The following is a 25,771-nucleotide window of genomic DNA, read 5'->3' on the forward strand; positions in this document are numbered from 1 at the left end:
AAAGAGTAAGTGAAATAAACATTCTAAATTGTGCACACAACAACCAAATAAAATTCTTAGCTGGAGACTGCAGAATCGGTTGACCTGGAATAATTGATAAATATATTTACTGCCTTTCGAAATGTCGCTGAAGGTTATTTTTTTCGAACATATTTGATTGTTTTTTACCATTCTTAGTCATTTGACCCTTGCCCAGTAGTCCATCATGTCCCACCAGCAACAGTTGGAAAGGGTGAGCTGTTTAGTGTTGCTCCAGCAAGCCAATTTAGTGAACATAACTGACAAATGCATAGTGCTCTACCCCTCCACTTCCCAGCATGCTTCTGACATGTTTGTTCACAAGTCCGGTATAAAGACTGTAGTACCATACATTTATGCTTCGCAAATATGTCACTATAAAAGACGGACAAAAAAGCCCAAACACAAACTTCGGAGAAACAGAGGGAAAACAGAATTGAAACCATTTGTGTAGGGGCGGCTCCATCACTAGGGCAGAGGAGCGTCACCCCACAGCTTCTCGCAGTGTGAGAAGCAGAAACATAAAAAGGTAACAACTTACGTTATTACCATTTAAAGTTTGGTTGCGGGTGGGTGCCCACTACAGCATGCTCAAAGACTGTTTGGTCGGTCCTCCGGGGTCGCCTAAACCACTCATGCACACTCTGCCTTAAATCCTGCAGCCTACATGGAGAAAATGGCGTCCCCCTTAGCCCCTGACTGGTCGGCGTCCTGACCAATCACAACGCTGCTTAAGCAGCATTGTGATTGGCTTAGGGGAGGGATGGAGCCTGGTTGCCTGCTTCCACTTCCTGTTCCTGGAGAACAGGGAATCAGAGAAGATGTGGGACTCAGACAGATACGTTTAATTATTATTTTTTAATTAAATTAACCCCCCTCCGTCCCCGCTTAACCCCACGCACCCCCAACCTGCGAGTCGTGCCAGCCTCGTGAGCGTTTTTCATGGCAGCAAAGGCTGTGATGAACTGCAGAACATACGCAATGCCAGCATTAGTCAATGTCCTAGGGTCACTCGTCAGGGAGGCATCAGGACACATTACCTCAATGCATCTTGTGCTATTGCCCAGTTTCATCACTGTCTGTGGACTGAACATTGTGCCCCCTAATTTCTATAGCAGGGAAAGATTGCATTGTCAGCTCCCAGGGTTGGAGGTATATACTTGTTAGTTATACTTATAATGTGAACAAAAATGCATTTTAATCAGGTGTTTGGCTTGATTTCTAAAGGTCTTGCAATCTCTACACAAACATTGGTAAAGAATATAAGTCTGACCTTGACTTCGTTTTTTCTGTGGTAATTCTGATCACATGAGAATGTATGTATATTTTTTGGTTTCATATATAATGATGTTTGCTCAAGTATGAGGATTGGCGTGTAACAGTTCATTGTACCAATTTGGCAAATAGTATTTATTATATACGCCATGCATGTAGAAAGCGCTTCAGGTCAGTCTTCTACCACTTCTGGTTTTAGACATCGTTAAACATACATTGGATCATGCCACTGGAGCATTTTATTCTCATGTGTTCCCATCAGCTTAGATGTGTCATTTTGATTTTTGTGGAACTTATGAGGAACTATTGTACATCTGTCGTCAAGCATTGAATTACTTATCTCAGTGATGGGTTGTATGTGCAAAGCATTTTTTGTTTTGCAATGCACCAGGCTATATGTGCGTTCAGAGGAGAGCCAAGGGAGATGGAAAGTTTTTTGCACTATATTGCAAACAGTTGCCCTCAGATGAGACTGCATAACACCCACACTGTGCTCATTCCAGGATGGCATGAAACCTTCTTATATATGTATAACCAAAGGACAGCCAACACTCATTGTAATTTCGTGGTCGTTGTTGACCACAGTCTTATAGCCATACTCATTTTGCTATCCCCTGGACATGCTTTGATGGCCATGGTCATAAATCATTATCATGAACCATCATAAAATCGGGTCTCATAAATCATGTTGCTGCTCATCATAAATCACGTCATAAATCATTTGAGTATTGTAAATCATTTGTGTTATGAACAGTCAATCAATCAATCAATCATCATCTTTATTTGGTCATATTAAAAAATAACCATAAAAGCACATACAAATGGATCTATAAAAAGATGCTATTACAAAATATTATCATTTAAAATTTCGACTATTTCTTCACAGTCCTAAACTGAGATGAAAGTGTATAAAAGATAAAAAAAAGAGATAAAAAATGTATAAAAGGTACAAAAAGAGATTAAAAATATATACAAAACATTTCATATCATAGGTCTCGTTGCGTTGAGATTGCTAATCAAATTCAATTTAATGCATGTCATCCCCTTCCTTTTTCTCTTTGCAAGCCGAGGGAAAGTTACTACAGAGAAAAACCAAAGGACCTGGGAGTGTTTTAAAGAAGGATAGTGCTACCCTACACTGCTTAAAGCCTATTTTCTTCAAAATTGGCTTCAAGTAAGCCTTCCGTTCACCCTCGTACAGCCTGCAAAATAAAACCAAATGCAGTTCGGTTTGAGGTGATACATTATCGCACGGGCACAAGCTTAGATTGGAGTGGTTATGAAAAAAAATTCAGGATAGGCAAGCATTAGGGGAATCAAGTTGGTGTGGAATCTTTTTTTTTTTTTTAAACATATTTTGTTGGTTTTGATTTGAACTTGCCCTACATATCAATACAATGCGTAATTCATATGTTATTCCGTCCTCTCCAGTCATTTTCCAGTAACATACATTTATATGTTCATTTCAACAGTTTTAGCGCTGAGGGTTTCCGTCAGCGCCAACATCTTATATGTATATACATTATTTCTGCATTTGGACATTACATGTATTATAATGGTTTCTTGCTTAACATCAATCCTCTTAACACCCCCCTCCCCAGACATCCCTGGTCACAGTTCCTTTGCTGCAGGTAATATGAACCACTGGCATCATATCATGTACCCGAGGGGCATGTGTTTAAACATACAACATCTCTGTATTACACAATGCATCGAGGCAGGGCGTTATACGTTAGCTTTTTACTTAAAACAACTAGTCATCTATAGCCATGGCATCTGATTCCAATTCTTCCAACATAGCCTCCCATTCCAATGTTATTGGTGTCTTACGCAGCCCCCTTATTTCTTCTCTGTGCAGTGCTGCACTCTCTGCACAACTCCAACGTATCATTTCCGTGTGTCAACTCGACACTTTAGGTGGCTTGCTCGATTTCCAGCACATAGTAAGGGTTCTAATAGTCAATATTAGTGCCAGATCTATGAATCTATATTGTGTCCTGTGTTTGGATAAATGCTTGTCTAAACCTAAAAGGCATTCATCCACTGTGTCGTGGATCCTGTGATGCGCTGCAGCCCCGGTCACACTTCTAATCATGTTCCAGTATTCCCTTATTGTCGGGCACGCCCATAGCATATGTATTAAATCAGACCCTTCTTTCCTACACCTTGGGCATGAATGTTGTGTTTGGGGAAACATTTTGTCCAACCTACGCGGGGTCAAATAAGCACGGTGTAGCACCATGGTTTGGATAAATTAGAATTTTGAATTTCTCGTTACTTTCATGGGATGCTCAATGACTGCCAACCATTCCCTGTCTGTCAGGTTTCTACCTATATCCCCCATTAAATACGGTCTTCAGTGCATCTAAAGATACCCGTGTATGAGCTCTGATACCGTTGTATATCCATCGGATCAAGTGTCTGCCCCTTCCCATGTAGTGTACCATCTTGACCAGCTCGTTGCAGGTAGGTTCCCTTCTCTGCGGCTCCCAATACTTTTTTACATATTGGATCAGCGCAGCGTGCGTTAAGTACAGATGTGCTGGCGCTCCCGTCTCGTTAACGAAAGTGTCGTGGTCGAGCAGTGTTTCATTAGCAAATAGGTCCGCTACCGTGCTGATACCTGCTTCAGTCCAAGGTGCTATCTTGCGATTGGTGAGTTTGCCACTTGCTAGTGGGATACCTAACAGCGGGATATTGCCAGCGTATCCAGGGGCGCATTCGTATAGCGCAGTGCTGCTTTCCAATATTTAAGCACAGCGTCTAGCAGGGGGGGCAAGTCTCTTGGGGGTCTATGTCCTGGCAAAAACAAAGTGTGTAACTTGCCATTATCTATGTCCGTGTCAGCAAACCCTATTTCCTGTAAGTTACGTCCTGCGGTCCAGTATGATAACCATTGTAGTTGGCAGGGGTGGTAATAGGTGCGGAAGTCTGGAAAAGCCAGTCATCCCATACGAGTACTCACTTGCAGTTTCTTTAAACGTATGCGTCTCCTACCCATTCCCCTTATAAGATCTATTATCATAGTATTCAGTATTTTGAAGGTGGACTGCGGCATTATTAGAGGCACATTTAAAAAATAATAAAGTAAGCGTGGCAGTACAACCGTTTTTGCCATTGCTGCTCTTCCCATAACCATAATATTTATCACAGGGGAAACCCATTAAACCATACAGGCATCAGGTAAAATGAAACAAACTAAATACAATGATGCCTACGGTATTGTTATAAAGACTACTTCTAGGAAGACCAATACTCTGAATTATCTGTCTTCTGTCTTTTACTTACTTATACAATAAATCTCTAATTTCACTTCATTTCTATTCATCTGGTAGCTATCTAAACACATTTTCAAAAATAGCACAAACAAGAAAAGCTGGTTAATATAACTTTTTTAGTAAACCAATTATTTTTTTACAGAAACTTTTTTAATTATTCAACTTTTTTTCTTTTTGAACACATTTATATACATTTGCCTTTCTTTTTATCCACATGTATATACATTTGTCATAAATCTATACACAAAATTAAAATGTGTAGACAATCAGTAACCACAATCAAAGAAACAAAACTGTGTTCAATACCCTTTTCTAATGGTTCGGAAAAAGCCCAATATTTTTTAAGCAAGGGAATTCATGGTATCATAATAAAGAACCTTAATTCCTTCTTCTCAATCACTCCACATAATAGCGCAGCCTCTGAAGCTGAAAGTGACTTATGCTTCTTTCTTTAAGACTCTCATCAAGTATTTCAAATACTAGTTCCACGTTATAGGGTGTCAGATGTAAAAACAGTCAACGCGTTTCGGCCTATCACCACTTCAGGCCTCTTCAGGACTTTGGGCAAAAATAACACATCTACCTACAAAGTAAATAACAATATTAACATATATACATATATAAGACTAGTCAAGTCACGATTAATAGAACCCAAGGATGCAGACCCATAGAACTAACGAGGTAACAGATACCTAGAGGTACACAGGCAACATTATTTAATTTAGTAACACCACCTAATGTGCAAAGTGATTCACTATATAATTCGAAGACCAATAAAAACACAAAACAAACTTCCTTAAAAATGTGACTAGACTATAAGTCCCTCTAGTGCAGTACAACCAGTGTCAAAAGGAAATCTAAATACCTGCACAAGATTGCAGTCAGCCTCGTTGTGATTAAATATCACAAATGTATGTACAAATCCACAGATTAGCACTACCAATAAGTATGGGCGAATTTTGCGAATCTCGCGTTCGCGAATTTTGCGGATTTGCGAACTCGCAATCCGCAAAATCCGCAAATTCTTGCGAATTTGCGGATTTTTTTTTTGTGTTCGCAAGGATTTCTGCCAGTTCGCGAGGGTTTCGTACCAGTTCGCAATTGCGAACTTACATTTCGGCGCGCAATGGTCGCGATTATGTTGTTTCTACGTCTGGTTCATCATCACAGGTTCCCAGAACCCTCTGTTTCACCACTGCAACCCTCTGTTACATCAATGCCACCCTCTGGTTCATCATTACTGTAGATTATGGGGGGGAAAAGCAAGCACACCAGCCCTGCTTCAACTGAGATGAATTAATTTGGGGTTAGTTTATTAATGTGTCACTGTTTTAAAATTCCAGTCTGGCACCTGCTTCCTTATTTGTAATTTTGCTTTCTGTTGCAGTGCATTTTTTTTCCCCAGGACCTTTGTGGCCTACTTGTAGCTATTCTATGAGCCTGCTGTGAGGGTCAGAGCAGGGTCATACAATTGTTGCAACTAGCAACTGAATTCTGGAGGGGCCCCAGTCAGGAAGCACTACAGGGAATTGTTACTAATGATGAGTTTGAACTCTTGCCCCTGCCGAGTGCTTTCAGTTTTGAAAAACTCGTTTTTCTGCAATTTCGCGGGGTTCGCGGGGCGCGAACACGCGCGAGATCGGATTCGGAAGCCGCAAATTCGTGCGAATATGCAATTTGTTTTTTTTGCGGCGTGTTAGTTGGCAAGGTTTTGTGCGTTTTTGCGAGCCGCTCGTAGCGCAAGGCGCGAAGTTACCCTCGCGGTCGTTCAAGGGCGCAGCCATCTTGTTTGCCTGACGTATTTCCGTTTCCGGGCAGGGAAGTGTAATCTCGCAAAGTCTGCGGCTTGCCAGTACAGTTTCGCGCGTGTTCGCAAGGAAAATCTCGCGCGAACTTACCCGCGCGGTCGTGAACGGGCGTGGCCATCTTGTTTCTCATTCATTGCTAGGGTTCTGGGCATGGTCTTTGTATCCTCTGTCAATCTCTGCCATCCTTTGCTTGTTTGAAGTTTTTTTTGATCTATTTTACTTATTATCTATCCCTCTATTTTTCTAGCCCTATATTTTTGTGTTTACTGCTACTTTTGGTTAATTTTAAACTACTTTTGTAAACTCTTTCCTTTTCTTCTCTTCCCAATTCTATTTTCTTTATTCCTTTCCGCCCAGACCATGGTGAAGGGAGCCGGGAAGCATCCCGAGAAGGGGAAGGGTCCCGCACCCCGTGTCCGGCTCCCGTGCGGGCGTTTGAGGGGGGAGCTAGTGATGCCACGGGAGATCTTTACCCCGGAGAAGGTGGGCCAACTCGTTTTTTATGTTCAGCGCCGCCTCCCCAGGACCATCATGGGAGGCGGCAAGATCAGTGCCGGGTACGGGGCCCGGGAGCGCCGGAAGCGGTGGGAGAAGGTGTGCCAGGCCATTTACCACCACTCTCGGGTCTGGCGCACCTACAACCAGGCCACCCACCGCTGGACGGATGTCCTGACCCGTGAGCGAGATCTGCTCGACCTCCTTGGCCTTGAGATCCCCGGGCTTGGTGAGTAGTAGTAGCTATGTCTTTACTACTATGTTTTCTCCTGCTGTGTTATTATATTGCAAATTTTTGTTTTTTACCAAGAGCAATAATGCTGCTCATTACATTGTAGGTAAATTATATTTCAAAATCTTCTGTGCATTTCAGGTACACTGCTCTCCTTCTTCTCAGTAGTGTTGCTACTATGCCTATTTGTTTTAGATTTTGTGTTCATTTCATTGGCCTGTGAAATTATGTATGAGTGTAGTTTAAAGAACTGCGTAATGCTACACACTAAGGTTCAGATTTTTAATTACCGGCGCATCCCTGCAAAGTAGCAGGGATGCGCCAGTAATTGTGCGTCACGCCACCATCACCCATGGTGCGCCGTATTTACAATGCGGCGCACCATGGGCCCAAAACGTCACCAAAGCGTTACGCATCTGTGCCGTAAAGGCGGCGCATTGCTGGAGTTGCGTCGCAACGATGGTGCAGCTCCATCAATGCTCTGGGGTGCCCTATCTCCCCAATGCTGCGTCAAGCCGTACGTGTGCTTCAAGCAGGCGCAGGGTTTGAGTCACGCATCATTGTCCTCAAAGTGACTGATTGAAATCTTGTAGATTTCCCTCAGCCACTTTTAGGATGCGTTCCTGCGCAGGAACGCCCTACCTTGCGCCGGAACGCCCCCTATTGACGCAGGGCTTTACAACGTGATGCATCTCCCATATGCGTCACGTTGTTAATATACGCCACACCATTGCGCCTCTTTTGTGCTGTCGCTGCTTCACAAAAGTCACGCAACAATGGAGCAAAAGAGCCGCAAGGGCCTTCTAAATCAGCCCCTACAGACTCAAGTCCAGTCCTTCCTTTGTACACATGGCGATAAGAAGAAATAGTGGTGGTGGATTAATAGTTTGAGTATTTTAATGACTGGTTAATGTAGTAGGAAACTTAAGTGTTGTCGCTGATCTTCAATCACGATGGACTTTGGCTGTCACTTTGCGTGCTGCGGACTGCTGCCTGCCAATCCTAGGCAAACCTTTTTAGTACTTTGTTTAGTGAGTTACATAGGGTAGTTTCCAATTTGACAGTTCGCAAATCAAGCAATACTAAAGTAATGACGTAGTCGACCACATGAGATTGGTCAATAATATATCCCGTGGAGTCGTTCCCTATTTGCTATTTCGCAAAAATATTTTGTTACTTTGTTAGTTCTTTTGAAATGTTTGATTTGGTTGAGAAATATCATCCATGTTTTCTGTTTTTCTTTCTTTCATGTTGTACATCAGCTTCCCCCAGGGGCAAGAGGAGGACACAGGAGGAGGAGGAGGAGGGTGCTGTTGACGATGCAGGCCAGGACCAGGCAGGCGAGGGCTCCTTTGCTGGCCCCAGTAAGTTTTAATTTTAATATAGAGTACTTATTTTTTCCTAGCGTTCCTCATTCGATTTTTTCAAAATCGTCTTTGATCTTCTTGTAGACAGGATCTAAATTCTTATCCTGCCTCGACTATGACTCCGTGTGGTATTACTAGATTATTCTTATTAGTCTGTCTGTGTAGCTAACTAAGATTGCACATTTGACATTTCCATTGGACTCCCATTCTAGTCAGCAATAGCTCTATGCACTGAGTGCAGTCCTCTGGGATTGTCCATAATGTCTTTTCAAGTATTCTAAATGTTTATGCTTTGACCATTGCCAACAATAAAAAGGTGAATGACCACCAAGAAAGAATAAGATACTACTTTACTTTTGGTTTGGATAGGAGGACAATCCATTCTACTACTGTTGCAGGGACAAATCTACACAAACAGAACTATGGACACTAAATAATGCATCGCTTCTTAGCTTATCAATTATAATAGGTGATGTAACTGTTAGACTTTCCACATACCTCAGTGATAACAGACTTTGTAGTTGAACCCCCAATCTCCTTACTGACTAGATAGTGTGGCAGAGTCATTTAGCTCCCAAAGTCACCGATGGCAGAAAAACGGACTCATGCTTGCAAAAATTCGAAAACCTTTAGCTCATCCACTCTAGTCTGGAGGACCAAAAACCACAGAGTCTATTTAAGTTTAAAAGCTTTATTAAAAGTAAACACATTTATTAAATTCAAGTTTGTCATAAAAGTGAACGTGTAACTGAAAATGGAAAAGTGCTTAGTGCTAATGATTAATTGGACACATTTCTTGTGGTCGAGCCGAGCTCTCACCTGGTTTGAACTTGATCCTGCTCGTGTTCTTAGAAGTCAAGCTTCTGTCTGTTAGGAGAAAAAGTGGTGCGTGTTAAAAAGTAAAAAGCAAACATTCATCAGTTGTGCCAAAGAGTGCAGCAAGACAGCAGCCTTCCCTGGAAAAAGGGACATTTTTACTCTAGAGTACACAGTCATAAATTATTAAATTGTATACTGTTTTTTTCACATTTCTTTCTTCCTCCTAGACCAAATATTATATAGTAGTGAGTGGTGTATTCTAACATTATTAACTGCACTTTGTAGGTGGAACATCTGGAGACGGGGCCAGCGCGGAGGTGGTGGTGGCATTGGACGAGGAGGACAACTCTGGGGAGGAGGCGGTGCAAGTGCCGGACAAGGACATGCCTGTGAGGGTTCACACGGTGGTGGCGGGCAGAGGTAAGCTATACATTCCTTAGTCATTGAGATTGAAGACTGCAGAGTGTGCTTTCTGCACGGGTGTATTATAAAAAAAGCAGGTAGTAGCCTCCTCTAAATGTACTTCGACTTAGCTGTGAAGTTTTTGGCGAGAAGAATCCCAATCAGATCTGAGGTGAACTTGATGGATGGGATGAACGAAAAGCGAAAGAAGGGTGTAAGTAAGTGTGGAAGCACGAGAAATGTAATGATGACTGGCAAAGAAGAATGATATGTGTTTGCTTGGTCCCCGAGGTGGCTGGGAAGGTAAGAAAATGGTATGGTGCATGGCTGGGTGAATGATGAAGCAAGGATGGGTGGAAGGAGAACAGCCTGGGTGGGTGAGACAGAAACTGTATGTGTGCATATACTTTGAATGGATGGATGCCTGGATCATTCATGGTACTATCTGACTCTTAGATAGCATATGTGTATCTAGAGAGAGTAGACGGTCACTGGATGAACTAAGTGTTACTTTGAAGAGCATGTAACACCGCACCCGCACGTCCGTTCCAGTGTAGGAAAGGCAAGGAAAAGAAGTTGTAACGTTGTCCAAATACTACCATGAATAGTAGCAGTAGTTTGTATTGCAACTGCAAGCACAGCATATATCCGGTTATTACGGTGGACACTCCCTACCTCTCTTAATAACTTTAGTTTAGTAGTAGTACGTCATTCATGTGTGGGGGTATCACTGTTCACTCAATAATAAGCAAAGCACCTAAAGTCATCCCATATGTCATCAAATACATCCCATGTGAAGTGATAGATAATCAGATAATTTAGCTTCTTCATTTTCCTTTTCTAATACTCATTTGCACTGTAGGGTGAAAGCTAAATTAATTAAGCAGTAGCCCTTTTAACAGAGTATTCTCAGTGCCACCCGTAATAGAAAAGTAAGAGCTTCACCACCTGCATGTACTGGACCGGTACAGTAACGCAAGTCTGTCTCACTCACCATGGTGTGCGTCTGTTTTTCTCGGGTGCAAGTTCACTGCGCTGGCATTATGCCGGCTTGCATAAGATAACGTACCAATTTTCCTAAACAAGAGAGAAGAAGAAGAATAAGAGTGGTGTACTGTCATAGTCGACTGTAATGGAAGTCCATAGTGCTCGTAGAATTTGTTCCTGAAACTCCCAGTAATGTTAGAGCAAGGATGAAGAAGTCGGAGGTTACATAGATACTGTCCTCAATAGTTATGTACTGTGCTTTCAATTTGCTACTTGCACTGTGACAACTTTCTGCTCAATCATTTTGTGTTAATCTTAAGGAGCATTGGTTACAGACTATGTCTTTCTTTTTTCATGTAGTTGCTCCTTCCAAATCCAAGACACCATCAAGGAGGAAGGAGCTGGCTCGAATGGCCCGGCAATGGAGGCTGGATGCCACTGTCGCTGAATATCGGCGGCTGGTGGCCCTGGAGGAGGAGGAGACGCAGTCTGGTACAACAACAACGTCCACTGGGACAGCTGCATCCTCCTCCGTGCGGGCTGCCAGCCAGCGCAGTGCTCCAGCGGTACGGAGCCGGGCTACCAAAGCCAAACGCCACCGCCGAGCAGCAAAGAAAGCAGCTGCCCCTCACAGGATTTGCAAGGCACACCGGCGCCGCTTATCCCTCAGACTGTCCTGGAGCAGGAGGTCCATAACTATAAGAACGTGGTGGAGGGCCTCCGCTTAGAACTTGCCACCCTCCGCAAGGAGCATGATGCCCTGGCTGCTAATTCCAACAGCACCCTGCCATAGTGTCCCTTCCCCCTTTTTTAGAGACTTTTGGGGGGTGGGAATTGGGAGTTGGGATTATTGGGGACTTTTGAAGGACAATCGTTGGGGTTAGGGAGGGTCTTGCGGGAGATTCTTTTGTTAGGGCTATAAAAATATACTTTTTGAAACTTTATCTGACCATACCTGTTTTTTACTGCTTTTGAGTCTGGTGGGTGGGGGTTTAACAGTAAGTTTGTTTTCCTGAATAGTCCTAGGACTACCGTCAATCCAATCTCTCGTCTCTCCTAATACTCCATTATACTACCTCCAACCAAACGCCTATCTTACCTGTAATTTCTGTTTGCAAGTAGGGCTAGGCCCAGGGGTGGCTCCACGGGAAACAGCGAATAAGGTTGGCAATCCTGGGCGGATAAAATTTCCTCATAGCGGTGGTACTAGTGGTGTGACACAGTGGCAGTTGCATGCCTATGAAAAAAAAGAAAATGAAATCTGGTTTGACCTCCTGAGCAATACAACGGTACAATAGAGAATATAGCAGGTGACAGAAGTACACTAGAACAGTGCCACATTGTAGCCTAACAAATGTTAAAGTATAACTAATTCGGTTGAAGTTCTTTGACATTAGCCATGGGTCTTTGTCAATCAGAGTAAGAATATATCCTCGGATTTCTTCACCAGCCTGTTGCTATCACCTTATCCTCCCCAGCAAGTGTGTGGATTTATTGCTGTAATTTAGTCACACATCAATGAAAACCACACAGCCCGGGGGAAGAGGGTTAGGGTTTGAAAAATGGATGGGTACGGGAGTTATTGGGAAAGGTTTTGGGAGACAAGAAAAAATAGCACAGCATGGACAAACAATTGTGAACATAAAGAAATCTTTGGGTACAAACATTCACAACACTCAATGGGGTTGGTCTGGAAGGTATAGTAGATAGAAAAGGAGAAATTGGCTCTTTTTCTAGGTGTCCCCTCACTCACCAGGGTTGCCCCTTGGTGACATGCTTCATCATTGGGGCCATCCCAGTCCTCTACGGGCTGGGGCGTGCTGCGACTTGCGAATTACGGAGGAGCACTTACAAATGACTATGTGTGGTGCAGATGTGATAGTGGAGTGGACTAAGTGATGTGTTAAGGGATCAATTTAGAAGCAGAGAGAGATCCAAGAAATGCAGTCACAGTCAGAGAAAAAGACAAAGGATACTGTATCTGTATGTTGTTGTAGTTGTCCTGTTGAATTTGGTAAGTAAGTTGCCTGCAGAAAAAAAATCCTCTTATTAGCGGCACTCCTCCATTGCAGCCGACGCTTCGTCCATCGATGTTGGTCACCACCAGAAGACACCCTGTAAAAAAAGCACAGCATGGACAAACAATTGAACATAAAGAAATCTTTGGGTACAAACCTATCCATCAATCTTTGAAAGTGCATGCACTACTGGATGTATGTCAGTGAAAAGTAAGTAGTACTTTCGACAACTGTGGAAGAAAGAATGCGACAGTACAGGGCGTGTGTGGATTTATTGATAACTATCTTCAACATAAGGTCTCTGTTGCCAGATACCTGAGAGCCTTGCTGGTCCCTATAAATCCATTCACAACACTCAATGGGGTTGGTCTGGAAGGTATAGTAGATAGAAAAGGAGAAATTGCTCTTTTTCTAGGTGTCCCCTCACTCACCAGGGTTGCCCCTTGGTGACATGCTTCATCATTGGGGCCATCCCAGTCCTCTACGGGCTGGGGCGTGCTGCGACTTGCGAATTACGTAGGAGCACTTACAAATGACTATGTGTGGTGCAGATGTGATAGTGGAGTGGACTAAGTGATGTGTTAAGGGATCAATTTAGAAGCAGAGAGAGATCCAAGAAATGCAGTCACAGTCAGAGAAAAAGACAAAGGATACTGTATCTGTATGTTGTTGTAGTTGTCCTGTTGAATTTGGTAAGTAAGTTGCCTGCAGAAAAAAAATCCTTTTATTAGCGGCACTCCTCCATTGCAGCTGACGCTTCGTCCATCGATGTTGGTGACCAGAAGACACCCTGTCCACTGCCTGCCTGATGCTGAATTGTGGCTCGCTAATGTGAAGCCTGACTCCATCCTTTTTTCCCCATTGCACAGATTGAAACCCGGCCTGTAATTATTCAACGAAAAACAGGAAGTGATATAATATTACAACACCACTGATAAATAAATATAAGGTATGTAGGCTGTGGAGTGCAAAAAGTCACACTTTGATTTTCCTAGTAGACAGTACAATATTTTTGAAAGTGCGTACTCTGTCAGAGTCACCTTTTGAAGGATAAATAAGTATGGGCAAATTAATGTAGCGGATCTTTCCCCTCAAGCTAGGTGTCCTGTAAACTGTGTTTTAGAACAAAATTAGATCTTCCCAGCAGTGCTCCCACCCAGACCCTTACTAAAGCCAGTCGCAAAAATGTAGAAGACCCCCAATCAAATCTCAAAAAACTAGGCCTAGCAAAAAACTGGTGACAAAACGTACTTTGAAAGTAAAAGTAGGCCCAAGTACCCCCTTACCCACCGTGGATTGCATTCAAACCACTTGCAAGCAACCAAGCAAAATTATCCATAGCCAGCATCGCTCCAAGACTCGAAAACCCCCCCACCCAAACACATGCAATAGAAATACTGCTAACCCTAACAAACCCTAAGTTAAGAATAGTGGCAAAGGCTTTCTTTAACTATGCCAAATCCCCCCTTTCCCACCATGGATTTTCTTCAAATGACTTGCAACCAAAATTACACATTCTCACGAGTGCTCTAAGACCCCAGAACTCAGTTGCAAAAATCTAGAACACCCCGAAACACATGCAATCCTGCTGCTAGGGCTAACCCTAACGAACCCTAAGTTACAAAAAGTGCCAAAAGGCTTTTCCGCGAGGATTTTGTCCCAACCACTTCTACCCGGTATTAGACCTTCCCAGGAATGCCCCAAGACCCGCCAACCCACCCGCCAAGAAGCATAACACCCCCAAACAGGCCAAAAGCAAAATCTCATACTTGCAATATTTCTCGGCCTTCGGTCCAAACGCGCTGCGGAGCTAGGCCATAAGTCGGGGTTGCCACCACGGATTTCCTGAAAAGCAAATGCAATCAAGATTAGAGTGTCCCAGCAGTGCTCCCAGACCCCGAAACTCACCCACAAACACCAGGAAGCCCCACAAACAGGCCCCCCGAAAACGCTACATTGAGCAAAATGTCAGAAATAGCAAAAAAAAATGCAAACAAGATTAGAGTGTCCCAGCAGTGCTCCCAGACCCCGAAACTCACCCACAAACAGACGGAACCCCCCATAAGAGCACCTCAAAGGCAAGCAAGTCAGCAAAAACACTAAAAAATTTGCGCCTCGGATTTGGTCCAAACCACTTTTATCCGGAATTAGAGCTTCCCAACAATGGTCCCAGAGCCGTCAACTCACCTGCAAAGAGGTAGAACAACACCCCCACAAGTGCTGAGTTTTTCTTCATTGGGCGTACACCAGCCCTCTGGTTTGATGGAGATAGGTGTCTGAAGGAGGAGGATAGAGGAGCATGTTCTTCTGAACTTGTGAACCTGAGGAATGCAGACTGCGGCAACTTCAAATCAATTAGCAAACCAGTGAAGACAGTTCTGCTGATGGGCTTGTTTTTGTGATTATCTGATTAAAGTTTTAAAATATATTAACTGTGCACAACAAAGAAAGACAGACACACAGGAATAAAAGTGAATAAGGACGAAAAAGAAAGTTATTGATTTGTTGTCTCATTTTCAGGGCTCGGTATAACGGTCCAGGAATGAGAATAAGGCTTCGTCATCATACTCTGCGAATTCAGGCAGGGTGAGCTCAGTGTCACCTGACAGAGTAGAAATTCCCTCATCTATGTTGCTGGCCACCTCGTCTTCATCGGGCGCGCTTTCTCGTACTCTGAAATCTGGTGGTATGAGGTGCTGATTCATCTTGATCATTGTTAACCTCTCCACATTTTTGGGCGAGAGGCGGCTCCGTTTGGGAGTTACAATGCCACCAGCAGCACTGAAAACACGTTCAGAAGACACGCTTACGAGTGGGCAAGACAAGTAGTTTAAAGCCAGGTTGGTGAGCTGTGGCCACAATTCTTTTTTCCCATGCCAATACGCCAATGGGTCAGAATTAACATAGACCTCTGTTGAGTCATTCAGATAGTCCTTCACCATCGACTCAAGGTCCTCATCCAAGGTTCCTCCACTTTGCTTAGCTCTTGCTGTACCTCTGACCTTTTGAGAACCAAACCCACGCAGAGCTAGCCAATCCTGTTCAGCCTCCAATGTTTCTGTTGTGTCTGGTGCAGATGATCCGGTTGCCGTCTTTAACGGCTGAGAGGTCACTTGTGCCACAGCCACTGGTGCAGAAGTGGATTGTTTTGACTGGGGATGGCCTGCTGATGTACTGCCATTTCCTTCAATTTTCAGCCGTTCTCTTTCAAACCTCTTGGCTGACAAGGCTAGCCAATGTTTGTACTTTGGAACATGTTCATCATCAAAAGGAAAGAATGCTTGGCCTGCCAGCGCCTTTTTGTAGCGTGGATCCAGAATAGTAGCACAAATGTAATGCTCTTCTGAGTGGATCGTTTTAAGACGTTCATCACCTTGTAGGAGCTCTAATAATTTCTCAGCCAGAACAAAAGAGTCTTGGTTTTTTACATCTTTTTCAAACACAGAACAAACCTCCTTCAGTTGGTCCTCCAGCATGTACAACAATGGGATAGCTTTTCCCAAATTACAGTCCTCCTTGCTGACTGCACGCGTGAAGAACTCAAAAGGACGAAGCATGCGTGTCAGGCTTTGAACTATGTTCCATTGCGCCGCACCCATCCTCAGGTCCTCTGTACCCTCTGTAAAGAAATATTGATCGAGTACCGTATACTGCTCATACAGACGCTCAAGCATGTAGAAGGTTGAGTTCCAACGTGTTACCACCTCCTGGATGAGTGCCTTCACTGGCATTTTACGTTGATATAGCAGGCTCCTCAGCTGCTTCCGGGCCTTAAAAGAATGGCTGAAATGGTTGCACATTTTTCGGCAGGTGTCCAATACTCTGTACGCTGCACTGCCTTTATTACCCAAGAATTTTTGGACAACCAGGTTTATACAGTGCGCCAAACACGGCACTCTGAAATAGTCACCCTGCCTCATGGCCTTAACTATATTGGCGCCATTGTCCGTGGAAACATAACCAACCTGGCGTTTTAGTGGGGACAGCCAGTTAAGGACCTTTGTGTTAAAGACATCCAAAATGTTTTCTGCTGTGTGACGTTTCTCCAAACCAAATATGGCTAGTGTTGCATGTTTCCGAGCAGCTTTAAAAACAATGTCCGTGTCAACACCTGTGTTTAGCTTTGCTTTAGCCCCTGAAAAAGAGACCCAGTGTGCAGTGATGCACATGTAATCAGCGCCTGCGCCACTGGTCCACATGTCTGTTGTCATATGTATAGTGTGAACAGCACTCTTCTGCAAAGCTGCCCCAATCACCTTCAGAACATCTTCATGTAGTGCTGGAACCGCAACTCGGGCAAAATAGAACCGGCTAGGAACCTTCCATTTAGGGCAGAGCGCTGCCACTAATTCTAGAAAACCAACCCCTTCTACAAAAGAAAAAGGGAAAAGGTCCAGAGCTAGCATTTTAGCCAGCTTAGTGTTATACAGACGCGTCAGTGGGTGGTTGCGTTCATATTGCGCTTCTGTAAACAACATCTTTTTAATGTTGCCCTGGACCAAGGATTTACGGGATGATGATGATATCTTCGACCCAGTTACGCTCGCTGATGAACTTTTCCGCATTTATGTCTCACTCTCTCCCACACTCTTAGTGTGCCTCACATGGGGTGTGCTGCTGACAGGGGTACTGGGTGTAAGTGAAGTGTTTGAATCGTCTTCTTCCTCCTCGTCATCATCAGATGAAAAATCAACGTTTTCAATACGTGCAATTCGGGCTTCCTTGACCGCCTCTAGGTGCGGAAACCATTGGACAGGGTGCGCTCTCCTAAGATGACCTCTCTGGCCTCCGGTACCATAGTTGGTACCAAACTTACCACGACTAACTCGAAGCTTACAAATTCTACAAATGGCTATGTTTTCCATTCTTGGGCAAACACTAAAGAAGTCCCAAACTGGAGACTTGAAATGTCTTTGGGGGCCGGAGGAGGCGGCGATACTTGTGGTGGTGGTCCTGCTGCTAATGCCAGATGAAGTGGAGGATGTGGATTGCCGAACTTCAGTACGTTTTGCACTTTCACCACCACGAATTGAGGTCGAGGTGGATGGAGGTCCCTTCTTGCGAGGAAGAAATATGGAAGTGGTAGGTGTTGGTGTACTAGTTAACTCCAAATCTAATGATTGTTGTGTTTCCATTTCCATTGCCTCCTCGTCGACATCATCATCACGCTCAGCAGCTTCTCGGGATAGGGTCAAAATGTCTCTTTGCTGCATGCCCGCTGGGGCTGCAGTGACATTTATGATGACTGGATCGTCGTCGTGAAGGGCTTCATCAGCAGCAGTATGCGTCACTTCTTGTTGAGCCTCATCACACTCCATAGGTATGAGTTTTTTGACGACCTTCCTTTTACGCTTAGGTATCTTTGTCAGATCATGGTGTGCCTCACTCTCAGGCTGCCGTCGTGGTACCCATTCGTCATCCAGATCATCAGAAGGCGGTGGGCTTGAAGAAGATGTAGACACCAACCTTGATCTTTTCCTTGCTAGGGATGTGGAAGACAATGAATAATCATCAGGAGGAGTGGCTTCCAATGATACCTCGGCTTGATTGTCGATTTCCTGATGTGCCCCTACTTCGGGAGGGACAACTATTGTGGGAACTTGTTGTGACCCTCCATGCACCTCTACTTGCGCATCTCCTTGCGCTGCCTCTCCTTCCACATGTACTTGGGCTTGTAGTACTTGCACATGTTGTTGTTGCGGCTGTGGTTGTTCAACACTTGTCAGATGAGTTACAACAACCTGTGTTGATTCAGGGACATTGCTGCTACTTTCTTGCGATGAGCCAACATCACTGGTCGATGGTGATTGGAGAAGTACACTGACTGCCTCTGAAGCACTCAAGGGCTTTGACTTAAGTTGGCGTGGTGGTGGAGGCACTGAACCCAATGGAGCGGGAGTGCTGCTCCCAGCTTGGTCCCCAGCAGATCCTGCTGCTGCAGGCGTACTTTTTTTTTTTCTCCCAAAAAACGTGGCGGTTGGCACACTAGCCTCCTTGGTAACTTGCTTCTTCTGCTCCTTACTAGCAACTTTCTTGCTAGAGGAGCTACGGACACCTTTTTTTGGGGCCATCTTCTTCAGAGCAGGTCAGACAGCAGGCCGCAGTTGCACGAATTGTAGAGTTGTCTGAGGCCAGACGTGACGTCGCGTGACCTTATGCTGCACACACACACCGTTGCAGGACTTCTTCCTGGCACTGGTGGTTCTCTTGAGTCTTGTGCACCTAAAAACAATGGAAGACAGAGGAACATCAGTTCAGTTATACACCCCAAAAAAATCGAAAAAAAACTCAGAAAAATCAGCACAATCCCATTCCATCCATGCCCTCCATGATGTTTAAGTTCAAGACACCCCAGAGAAAGACTAGGTCCATGCAAGACTCAATACCCCTGGTGAAAAGGCCACAAGTACAGCCCCAAAAAGAGAAAATCACTGAAAAATCAGCACAATCCCATTCCATCCATGCCCTCCATGATGTTTAAATTCAAGACAACCCACAGAAAGACTAGGCCCATGCAAGACTCACTACCCCTGGGCATAAAGGTTGAAAAGTAGGCAAAATTGTTGCAGGCCTAACAATAATGCCTGCATTCAAATTGGCCATTTGCCTCCCAGCACATGGCCAGGGCCTGTAGCAGCACTCAAAATGGCCCCCAGCCACGTGGCCCCATGAACACCCCCAAAAATCGAAAAACACTGCAAAATCAGCACAATCCCATTCCATCCATGCCCTCCATGATGTTTAAGTTCAAGACACCCCACAGAAAGACTAGGCCCATGCTAGACTCAAATACCCCTGGTGAAAAGGCCACAAGTACAGCCCCAAAAAACGAAAATCACTGAAAAATAGGCACAATCCCATTCCATCCATGCCCTCCATGATGTTTAAGTTCAAGACACCCCACAGAAAGACTAGGCCCATGCTAGACTCAAATACCCCTGGTGAAAAGGCCACAAGTACAGCCCCAAAAAACGAAAATCACTGAAAAATCAGCACAATCCCATTCCATCCATGCCCTCCATGATGTTTAAGTTCAAGACAGCCCACAGAAAGACTAGGCCCATGCTAGACTCAAATACACCTGGTTAAAATGCCACAAGTACAGCCCCAAAAAACGAAAATCACTGAAAAATCAGCACAATCCCATTCCATCCATGCCCTCCATGATGTTTAAATTCAAGACAACCCACAGAAAGACTAGGCCCATGCAAGACTCACTACCCCTGGGCATAAAGGTTGAAAAGTAGGCAAAATGGTTGCAGGCCTAACAACAATGCCTGCATTCAAAATGGCCACTTGCCTCCCAGCAAATGGCCAGGGCCTGTAGCAGCACTCAAAATGGCCCCCAGCCACATGGCCTGTCCCTCCCCATGAACACCCCCAAAAATCGAAAAACACTGCAAAATCAGCACAACCCCATTCCATCCATGCCCTCCATGAAGTTTAAGTTCAAGACACCCCACAGAAAGACTAGGCCCATGCTAGACTTAAATACCCCTGGTGAAAAGGCCACAAGTACAGCCCCAAAAAACGAAAATCACTGAAAAATCAGCACAATCCCATTCCATCCATGCCCTCCATGATGTTTAAGTTCAAGACACCCCACAGAAAGACTAGGCCCATGCTAGACTCAAATACCCCTGGTGAAAAGGCCACAAGTACAGCCCCAAAAAACGAAAATCACTGAAAAATCAGCACAATCCCATTCCATCCATGCCCTCCATGATGTTTAAGTTCAAGACAGCCCACAGAAAGACTAGGCCCATGCTAGACTCAAATACCCCTGGTGAAAAGGCCACAAGTACAGCCCCAAAAAACGAAAATCACTGAAAAATCAGCCCAATCCCATTCCATCCATGCCCTCCATGATGTTTAAATTCAAGACAACCCACAGAAAGACTAGGCCCATGCAAGACTCACTACCCCTGGGCATAAAGGTTGAAAAGTAGGCAAAATGGTTGCAGGCCTAACAACAATGTCTGCATTCAAAATGGCCACTTGCCTCCCAGCACATGGCCAGGGCCTGTAACAGCACTCAAAATGGCCCCCAGCCACATGGCCTGTCCCTCCCCATGAACACCCCCAAAAATCGAAAAACACTGCCAAATCAGCACAATCCCATTCCATCCATGCCCTTCATGATGTTTAAGTTCAAGACACCCCACAGAAAGACTAGGCCCATGCTAGACTCAAATACCCCTGGTGAAAAGGCCACAAATACAGCCCCAAAAAACGAAAATCACTGAAAAATCAGCACAATCCCATTCCATCCATGCCCTCCATGATGTTTAAGTTCAAGACAGCCCACAGAAAGACTAGGCCCATGCTAGACTCAAATACACCTGGTTAAAAGGCCACAAGTACAGCCCCAAAAAACGAAAATCACTGAAAAATCAGCACAATCCCATTCCATCCATGCCCTCCATGATGTTTAAATTCAAGACAACCCACAGAAAGACTAGGCCCATGCAAGACTCACTACCCCTGGGCATAAAGGTTGAAAAGTAGGCAAAATGGTTGCAGGCCTAACAACAATGCCTGCATTCAAAATGGCCACTTGCCTCCCAGCACATGGCCAGGGCCTGTAGCAGCACTCAAAATGGCCCCCAGCCACATGGCCTGTCCCTCCCCATGAACACCCCCAAAAATCGAAAAACACTGCAAACTCAGCACAATCCCATTCCATCCATGCCCTCCATGATGTTTAAGTTCAAGACACCCCACAGAAAGACTAGGCCCATGCTAGACTCAAATACCCCTGTTGAAAAGGCTACAAGTACAGCCCCAAAAAACGAAAATCACTGAAAAATCAGCACAATCCCATTCCATCCATGCCCTCCATGATGTTTAAGTTCAAGACACCCCACAGAAAGACTAGGCCCATGCTAGACTCAAATACCCCTGGTGAAAAGGCCACAAGTACAGCCCCAAAAAACGAAAATCACTGAAAAATCAGCACAATCCCATTCCATCCATGCCCTCCATGATGCTTAAGTTCAAGACACCCCACAGAAAGACTAGGCCCATGCTAGACTCAAATACCCCTGGTGAAAAGGCCACAAGTACAGCCCCAAAAAACGAAAATCACTGAAAAATCAGCACAATCCCAATCCATCCATGCCCTCCATGATGTTTAAGTTCAAGACAACCCACAGAAAGACTCAGTCCACCCACCACTGAGTACCCCTGGGCAAAAGGCCCCAAAACAGCCCAAAAATCGAAAATTCCAAAATTTTAGTTGCAGCAACTGTAATGCCCCAAACAAACTTACTTGTAAAATTTCTAATCCAACAGTGATCCAAAGAAAGTCAAAAAGGCCTCAAATTCAAATATCCAGCAGCATCCACAAAAAGTAATCCTTCCAGCTCCAGATCCAAATGAAAAGTGACCAGGAGATGGACAAAGCACTGGGAGGAGCCTGCTGGACAGGAACAGGAAGTTGAAGACTGTGGGGCACTTCCTTCCTCCCCCCCCCCCTCCCCAAAATGGACTCCTCGCTAAAAAAGTGCAGGCAAATGTCAACCTAAGGAGTTATTCAGATAAAAATCATCATTTCAAGAAGGTTTATGCTGCTTGCTGGTGGATTTCTTGTGCAGAATTGCAAATTTTATATTTTCGCTTGTGCGAGATTGTTGCTGCTCGCCGCATCTCAAATCTCGCAATTGCGAAGTACCGCGAGACGTGATCTCGCCGTACTCGTGTTGACAAATTCTCGCTGTGCAAGTTGGCAAGCCGCGATGACGTAATCGCGCTCGCCAAATTCCCGCGGGATCACACAGCAAGATCCAAAATGGCGCAGCACTCGCAAAATATTGAGAAACACAACTCGGCAAACGATGATAAACGCCGCCCGCCGCAGAAATTGTATCACCAACGCCGCGCACCGCAAAAAAAATCCGCTGCGTGCGAATTTGCGGATTTTGCGGGAAATTCGCAAATCTCGCGGATTGCGAATTTACCGAAAATCCGCAAAATCCGCGAGCGTAACGGATTTTTCGCCCATACTTAACTACCAATACCGAGGAAACAATCGGCTGTCCAATATTCTGAAAGGAAAATTAATCAAGGTGTAAAACACCTTCAGCCGGGCTTGCTTGAATCCAGTGGCAAAGTGAGCAAGGGACTCACGTCTGACTCACGTCTTGTTGTGTTCTAATCTAGGACCCCGATCAATACTGTGACCTTATGCCCCTATACGGCTGTAATCCACTTGTACCCCAATAATGGCATAAACGATAAAGAGCAATATTTCAGAAACTCGTCTCTGGCCTAACACGATCAGTGCCACATTTCAGAATCGCTTCCTCTGCAGCTCATTAGAGCAAATGACACAGCAGAAGCTACTATCTAAGATTCCTAGATTACACTCCGAGTTCTTCAACAAGATAAAAACTCAGCAACCTGGGAAAGCCCCACTTGCTATGTTTTGATTAGTAATAGAACTCTAATGAGCACTGAGAGACAATCACTTCCTAGTGACATCTTTATTGACGTCTTATGTCCAAAAACGTACGTCAAACAAGGCACCTTTCAGGTATAAATATTACCAACGTTGCCTTAGGCAAACGCTGCCTCAACGACATCGATGATAGCGATGGTGTGGTGAACACAGGAGCAGATCAGCTGACCCCTGCAGAGCCCAGCAGATGCAAGCTGCCCACGGACGCTGCCCCTCCTCCTCCTTGACGCGCTGAGAGAGACGCTGTCTTTTCTCCTGCCGAGAAAATCCAGCTCCGGCGTTTCCAGCCTACTCTTGCGAGTGACTGGAATATCGAGCCCTGAAAGGAGATTGAAGACCTCCAACATTCTATTCCAGAGGTATGGTGTTGACTAAACCCTTAGAGAGAATTCTTGAAGCAAACCTTGGCAAAACCAACTTAACTAAAACTGCTACTTACTTACTCCCTCCCACGTATTAGGCTTCGGTCAGGTACACTGGGGTAGGCTTAGTTAGAAGCACCAGTTGAGTACATTAGCTAAATGTATATATGAATGTATATATTTTATTCATTTTAAACCATTGTATGGCTAAGAAACCATATCAATGCTTTTACAGTATTATTTCGCAATCCTCATTTTACTGTACGCACTTTTTATAATAACTGGTCTTGCAATTGTGGCAATTCATTTCTCTTGCACTAGAAGAAAGACTGTTCAATAAATAATACCTTTTATTGAAAACGCCCGTCTCTCTATTTCTCTGCATCTTGGTGAAAGTAATCTGCACAACTGACTGAGTAAAATAACTGTCTATTGTTTCACACGACTCTAGAGATTGACTCTTATTCTAAGGAGCAAAGTTGTCATGTTTATGCGGTTGTTGGAAAACTGAATCCCTTCTTGTCTGTACCAGGGAAGCTGATCACTTCCTATTCAGTCAAGAAAGTTTCCAGTGACCTCTGAGCTAGTTGGTAACAAACCCAATTAAGTTTAGCATACTCAGTAGAGACCTGGAAGATCCGCACTTCTACGTCCAAACTATTGTTTATGTTATTCCAATGCGCAGGGCCTATTGGGAAAATAGGAACTACACTACAGTCTGAGCATACCCTGCCAACTTAGGGCGAACAAAGAAAAACCAAAGGGGATGATGGACGGAGCGTTGACAGTACAAACACTCACCCCCAGTCAACTGATCTGGGTTTAATCCATCACCGTTCTTTAGCTCACTCCGCCACTCCAGTTCAGACATGGCCATATGCAAATCAGTCTGACCCTGTCCCTCATGGGAACAGTCCAGCCCGAACTGCCAAGCCATGTCTTCCCTGGACCGGAATCAAGCTTCCCAGGACCGGTTTCTGGCATTACAGCCGTCTTCACCAGGGCTTGCTTGAATCCAGTGGCAAAGTGAGCAAGGGACTCACGTCTGAGCATACCCTGCCAACTTAGGGCGAACAAAGAAAAACCAAAGGGGATGATGGACGGAGCGTTGACAATACAAACACTCACCCCCAGTCAACTGATCTGGGTTTAATCCATCACCGTTCTTTAGCTCACTCCGCCACCCCAGTTCAGACATGGCCATATGCAAATAAGTCTGACCCTGTGCATCATGAGAACAGTCCAGCCCGAGCTGCCAAGCCATGTCTTCCCTGGACCGGAATCAAGCTTCCCAGGACCGGTTTCTGGAGTCCTCCTCCTCTAAATCCCCAACGTCCTCCTCCCATTTAGTCTTAAGTCTAGTTAAGTCAGTTGAGCAGTGGTGGGTCAGTGTCTGATAGATGCGTGAGAGCTTCTTGTCTGGTAACTCACCCAATAATTTAGCTTCCAGCAGGCGAAAGTCAGGGAGCTGTTCCAGGGCAGCCAGATAGGGCGTCAAGGTGTGACGGAATTGCAAATATTTATTAAAATTGGGAACGGGGCATCGCAAACTCCTCTTTTAGGTCTTGGAACAAATTCGGCGAGCAACCTGACATCACATCTCCCAATGAGGAGATACAGATAGCGTCCCATCCCCGGAAGCCCGGGAGCGCAGACAGGTGGGGCAGGCGACCATTATGACACAACATTTTGTAATTTTTGAGGAAGTTTTTAAGCTGAAAATAATGATATGAAAAGAAGTACTAAATGAAAAAAATATTTAAATAAAAAGATAATTAGAAAGTAAAATTATTTTGTCATTGGATTTTGATTGTGCCCATGTCTAAGATTAGAGGTTAAATCCCGTAAGTAATTTAAGGGGTCATGAGGGAGCTGTTTCATAGTGTTTGCATTCTGCACCTAGAACATGGCCCTAAATATAACCTAACATGAACAGCAGCACCCTGCAGCCACTTGCGTTCTATTCTTTTGATCTTGCGCTAGGCATTTTTGCCTAAAGTTACTCTAAAATATGCAAGCTTGCATAGCCACATAATTTTCATAATTTCCTGTCACAAAATTACTCTGCAGACCTATTCAAGACTTTGGTTGACCCTCTCAGTTTATCCATTAAACTACAGATGGTAACCTGAGGACAGAGCTTGATAGCTACCCAGGGTAGAGCAAACTGAATGTCATAACCTGGACCATACTGGGAGCCCCTGTCTAAGGTCACAGTGTTGTGAATCCCATGCGCACAGAAATATATCAG

This window comes from Lissotriton vulgaris, chromosome 2_1, assembly GCF_964263255.1.
Source record: "Lissotriton vulgaris chromosome 2_1, aLisVul1.2, whole genome shotgun sequence".
Classification (NCBI taxonomy): Eukaryota; Metazoa; Chordata; class Amphibia; order Caudata; family Salamandridae; genus Lissotriton; species Lissotriton vulgaris.